The sequence below is a fragment of the Cynara cardunculus genome (assembly GCF_001531365.2).
Source record: "Cynara cardunculus var. scolymus isolate 2C chromosome LG 3, CcrdV1, whole genome shotgun sequence".
In the NCBI taxonomy this organism is placed as follows: Eukaryota; Viridiplantae; Streptophyta; class Magnoliopsida; order Asterales; family Asteraceae; genus Cynara; species Cynara cardunculus.
This window is the reverse complement of record NC_037530.1, coordinates 29,067,316-29,073,855: the sequence shown is the minus strand read 5'-3', so window position 1 is coordinate 29,073,855 and position 6,540 is coordinate 29,067,316.

Below are 6,540 nucleotides of genomic sequence, written 5' to 3'. Positions count from 1 at the left end.
ATTATTTTTTTTAATTTAATTTAAGTTTAATAATGAAATAATTTATTTTTGGTTTAATAATATATCATTTTATAAAGATAATAATTAACTATTTTGTTAGAACTCAATGATTATTCTAATTATATTTTAGATTTTTTATATTTAAAATGAGATGTTTATCCTGTATTTGATTGTGTTTATCTACAGTTAGTTACACGAATTCAGTTATGGGATGAAATCGGATAGTGATGAAATTGTTTAGGGATGAAAGAGTTTAAGAGTTTTTAAAAGTTTTAGCCAAATGCTTTATAATATAGTATAGATGACAAAGTTTATGGTACCCAACTAAACTAAATATATTCTTTAAACCATGTTTTAAATTATTTTCAACTCTAAATTATATATTAAAATTAAAATTAAAATTAAATGAAAATGATCAATTAAGCTCGAAAGCTATCATAAATCTAGAAACTTAAAATTTTAAGTTAAGCATAAAATTGGGATCTAATTCTTGTATGATATTATGTAAATCAACCAATTTTATTCTTCTCTTTCCATAGCAAATCCACGTATCCTTTTTATGTACAATCTTTTTAGTTTTAAACATACTCTAAACGTTTAAATTGTTTTACTTAAATATTTATTCTGTCTTTATCTATATTATCTTATAAATCAGATTTATCAAAAGTCTTAAAAACAATTTTTAATGCACAAAGTACTATACATTTATGCACAAAGTCTTAAAAACAACTCAAAATGCATTAAGTACCACTACTGAAACTTTATGCATTCAGTCTTAAGATTTTTTAATCTACAATTAAAATAACATAGTACAAGTTACCAATACACATTATTACCTTTTCTTTTCATGTTCTCAAGATGCTTTGGACACTTTTTACTCATTCATTCAAACTCTCTCATAACTCTATGTCTTCTCCACATCTCCCAATGTGAGATTCAAACGGATATTTATCATGAGTTATTAAAAGTTATTTCTTTCAATTGCTCTAAAACTCTCGGTTTCGTTCTCGATCTCTTGATTCTTTGTTCTTTGTGTAAATCGAATACATTTGTGGAGTCGTTTAAATATGTTGGATTTTAAATGTTATACAATTTTTTTCATCGATAAACTGTAATTAGAACCATAACTCTTATTTATTCAAATTGTATTAATATGTAAAGATCAAGTGTAACTTATATTATCGTTAAATATTCTCTAATACGGTTCCTGTTGCATTGTGCGGATACATAACTAAAATAATCTTAAATCGTTTCATAATTTATGAATTTTAGATGTCATGTTTTTTCTTAACGAATTAAATATATTCATATTAATATATTACTTCAAATTAACAACTATTTTTCAACCAATAACTGTTTATTCGTTAACAATTAACATATCAGTTAATTTATCAAATACAACTCCAGTAACACAAATGATCACTTCTATTTGTAGTTTATAAATTGAAGTTTAGATGATAAATCAAAGAATTAAATTCAAAAAACCATCAATTATAGAGTAAATTACATTTTTGGTCCCTGTAGTATTATCAAGTTTGGTCCCTGTTGTAAACTAATTACAATTAAAGTCATTGTGGTTGACATTTTATTTCATCTTTGATCCTTGTAGAAAATACCATCCAAATCTTCCGTTAAACGGCTTAGGCACGTTAGGGGCAAATTGTCCTTTGTAAAAACCCTACATCCTCTTATTTACTTTTAACTTTCACCCTTAAACCCCAAAATCTCACCCACACGATCTGAAACCCTACTTTACCACTTCATCACAATTCACAGATCCATGAAATCCCATGGTCGAACAAGCACACACGATCGACAAGTCATTCATCAACGATGAAACATGAGTTCAATCAAAGTTGGTCAACGTTTGTATAATGTGGCGCATCAGAGGAAGAAATGAGCTCTTTGATCTCAATGAAGAGAATGTGGAGGCAGCTTTGGTTGATGAAGGGAATATGATAGATGATGTTGAGGTCTATATGACCAACCTTGAAGATTTTGATAGTGGATCAGACACAGAAAGATGATGAAACTTTGATGGTCAAGACATATTGTAAGTGAAACCCTGACATCCCAATTTAGAAACAACTGCAGAGGAAATATGTAGTTAATGTTTTTGTGTTCCAAGTTCAATAGGCTTTTGAACCACAATCACAAATCACCATTTGAGCCTTTTGATATTTGAGAAAAGACGATAGGCAAGAAACGTAGGCTTTGGGGTGAAAAGCAGAGGAGAAGAGAAAGGGGTCGTAGGTAGGGGTGAGCATAGGCGGGTACCCGTCCTTTTTTATAGGAACCGGAACCGAAACCGGAACCGGCGGTTCTTGAGATATTGGAACCGGAACCGGAACCGGTTAGAGCGGTTCTTGAATTTTTGGAACCGGAACCGGAACCGCCGGGAACCGGTTCCAGTTCCGGGTACCCGCTTCCTAAAATATTAAAATTTTGTTATTTAGAAATAAAAATAAAATATTGCCAAAACACTAAATTAAATAAACAAGAATACAAATTATACAGAATAATGGTTACAAATATTGTTTTAACGATTACAAACCATAATAGACTAATAGAAAATGTTCAAAGTTTAACGATTATATACTATAATTGTAAATGTTCAAAGTTTAACGATTATATACTATAATTGTAAATGTTCAAAACTTAACGATTACATACTACGAACTGTAGTTTACTAAAACTAGAAAGTAGATGAAGAATGAAGATGACCGCATCATTTGAAGATGTAACTTAATATAAATTTGGTATTGAAAAAAATCAATTATTTTTTTATTGAAAAACAACCGCCGGTTCCAGGTACCCGGCGGGTAACTGTTACGAAAAACTGAGAACCGGAACCGGAACCGTTCTCAATCGGTTCCGTATTTTAGGAACCGGAACCGGAACCACTCATATCGGTTTCGGTTCCGGAACCAGCGGTTCCGGTTCCGCAAACGGGTACCCGATTCCGCTGCTCACCCCTAGTCGTAGGGTACTGAATTGGGACTGATTAAGGACTGTTTACTTGCAGTTTAATTAGGCTTATTGGTCTATCTGACTTATTCGCACAACGTGTTTGGGTTGTTTACTTGCGGCTTATTCGCACGGAACATGACTTAATCGCACAGATAGAAATGGTATGTTGTCTCCATTCAGCCACAAAAAATGACACCCCTGCCCCTTATTTAAAGCAATGCCTCCTTCCCAGATGAGACACCCCTCATCGTCGCATCCTTTCCAGCGATCGGCAACCGTTTTTTAAGGCGACCAGTAACCTCCTTTCCGGTGACCATTGACCCCGAAGCTGCAACGTTGATCTGTAGATCTATTTCTGTAAAGGTATCATTTTTTTAAAATAATCAGTTTGTAGATCGATTTCTATCCAGTGACCTCTTTTTCCGGTAATCTTTTCTACATCGATTGTATCAATTTCTTCTTTAAAGTAATCAGGTTGTATCGATAACGGATGGCAATCACAAGGACCAAAAATGTAATTTACTCCCGATTGTATTATATATTTGATTATTTGCCCTTTTTCATTTAACATGTCATCAGCATCATTTTATCAATTTTCATTTAACTTGTCACCAGTAATCGTATCTCAAAATTAACAAAATCTCGAATGTAAAAGAAATAAAACATCATAAATTAACTTATCAGTTAATTTTTCTAATATGATTGTAGGACAACATATGATCATTACTATTTGCTATTTATAAATTTTATTTTGGACAATAAATTAAAAAATGAAATATAAAAAAACAATAACTAAATGAAATAATGTCACATGTTAATTCATTTAGTCTTTTTTTCATTTAACACCTGTTTTTAAAATTTGAAAGAATCTTAGGTGCACCAGGAATTAAACATCCTCAACACTTGTCAATTAATTTCGGAATGAAATATATTCCAACATTTTTTTATTAACCTTGATATTTTACTTGTTATGCGAGCCGACTAATTTTAAAACGACCATCAGCTTTGCGGGTAGCCGAAGTCACCGTATTCGAACCTCCGTGGCCATAAATAGATTTTTATTCCTCCTTGTATTTGAACCTGAGACCTCCAAACACTTTAAACATTTGAAACTCAGGCTCAAACCAATCAAACATCATCCTTATGGTTAACTTATTTAGTACCAACATCCATCATATTCTTATGGTAAAATGATGAATTGAGGGGATGTTTGAGATTGCTTATAAAAATAACTTATTGACTTATTCCTGTGTGACACCGACAATAAACACTTTTGAGTGTTTGGATAAACAACTTATACTAGTGTCAAACCGGTAGTAACCCTTCTGACTTATAATAAATTGATAAGTGTTTTTATAAAAAAATATAAACTGTTTCAAATAAGCAATTCCAAACACACCCTGAATTTACCAAAATTTCACCCTGGTCTGTATGAGTCAAATTAATAAAACAAGTTAAACGACCAAATGGGTTATAAAAGACTGAATTATATAATCATATTTAATATATTAATTATAAAGTTACAAGAAAAACAAACCTTGCTTGTTTTAATTTATATCAAAAAAATTACATGTTTTAACCAATTGTCTGATCTAACTGATCTGTTTGTTTTGCGACATTTTGCTCATGTATACATCTAATTCAACAAGCATTCTTTGAAGATTATATTTTATTTCTCTTGTCTTATTGATTAGTGGTGTGTCGTGACATTTTACACACTGGTCTCAAATGTACATGTATTGCTACACACAAACGTAGCTACAAATTTTTTGCTCACATAAATACATGACTTGATTAGCATATATTCATAGATCATGTACTAATTCAGCTTCCTAAAAATCCACAAACGTAAAGCATTAACAAATCTCTTCATATATTTCATTTCCTTTTACTTTCCACATGTGTCCGACCTGTAATGCACATTTTTTAAAACAAAATCAGGGTTGGACCATAAGGTCTAGTGAGTAATCCTCTTGATTGTTATTACAGAGTGAGAATCACCAAAACACTTTTGTAAAGCCAGTCTTTGAAAAGACTATGTAAATAACATTTATTGAATTAAACCTCTTTTGTCGCATCATATAGATCGGACAATCCCATTTAATCGCATCAAACGATACAATAACACTTTTTGTCGCATAAAACAATAGTATATCAAACTTGTCGCATCTCATTGATGCGATAACACATTTCCTCGCATCATACAGATGCGATAACCCCTTCTTGTCGCACCTCAAGGATGCGATAAATACAACTCCTCGTATCATCAGGATACGATAGCCCACTTTGCCGCATCACAAGGATGCGATAAACATTGTCCTCGCATCACACTGATGCGATAACATAACTCCTCCCATTAAGAAGATGCAATAACCTCATTTCCTCGATCGTACTAATTCGATAACACAATCTCCTCGCATTACAATGATGCGATAACATTAACACATATGATCAAAATCTCATTTTATAAACTGTTGAGTATGTCACCCTTATCTCAATACACGTCTCTTCTGATTATGTCACCCTTACTTCAAAATATACACTTCTCCTGATTATTTCACCCTTATCCCAATATACACATCTCTTGATTATGTCACCCTTATTTCAAAATATACACCTCTCCTGATTATATCACCCTTATCCCAATATACACCTCTCATGATTATGCTACCTTTATCCCAATATACATCTCTTTTGATTATGCCACCCTTATTATAATCAATTGATAATAAATATAACAAAACCCAAATTCATGCTAATACATAACACATAACAGTTTCGAAACCACCCAAATATGAAATCATACGGTTCTTTATCAAAAACAAATCAAATGACGCTTTTAAAGTAAAAACTCACCTTGTAAACACAAGTAGATGAATGATTTAAACAACAACAAATAATCAATTAAGAACATGTAACATATTCTTCTCTTCTTCTTCTGTTTCTTCGAACCAGGGAGTAAACACACACACCAACTTTGTTTTATTTCTCTGTTATCTCTTCTAAACAATTTCCCAGAAAAAAAACATATATATATATATATAGGTGGAGGTTCAAACGAAAACCCCTGTGATTTACGAGAACGCGAGAACAACCTAATAACCTCAAATTTTTTAATTAATAAATTAATTTTTATTATATATAAATTTTTTAATAAGGACAATAATGTAATTAAATAATTTTTATAATTTTTATTTTATTTTAATTAACCATAATTATCCTTTCACGTTCCACGTTTTACTCTTGGTGGTTTTCTTCTTCTCCTTCGTTCATGCTTCTTGTCCTTCTCGTTCATGATAATCTCCAGATAGTCGATGACTGAACATCTTTTCTTCATATCACACCCTTATACATAAGTATCACACCCATATCACATGATTATCACACCCATATTACATGATTACACCAAAATTTTAACTTATCAACCAAAACGATAACTCAAGTGATGTATAACAGTGATTATCACACCCCTATCACATGATTATCACACTCAAATCACATGATGACACCAAAATTTTAACTTATCAACCAAAACGTTAACCCAAGTGATGTACAATGGTGATTATCACA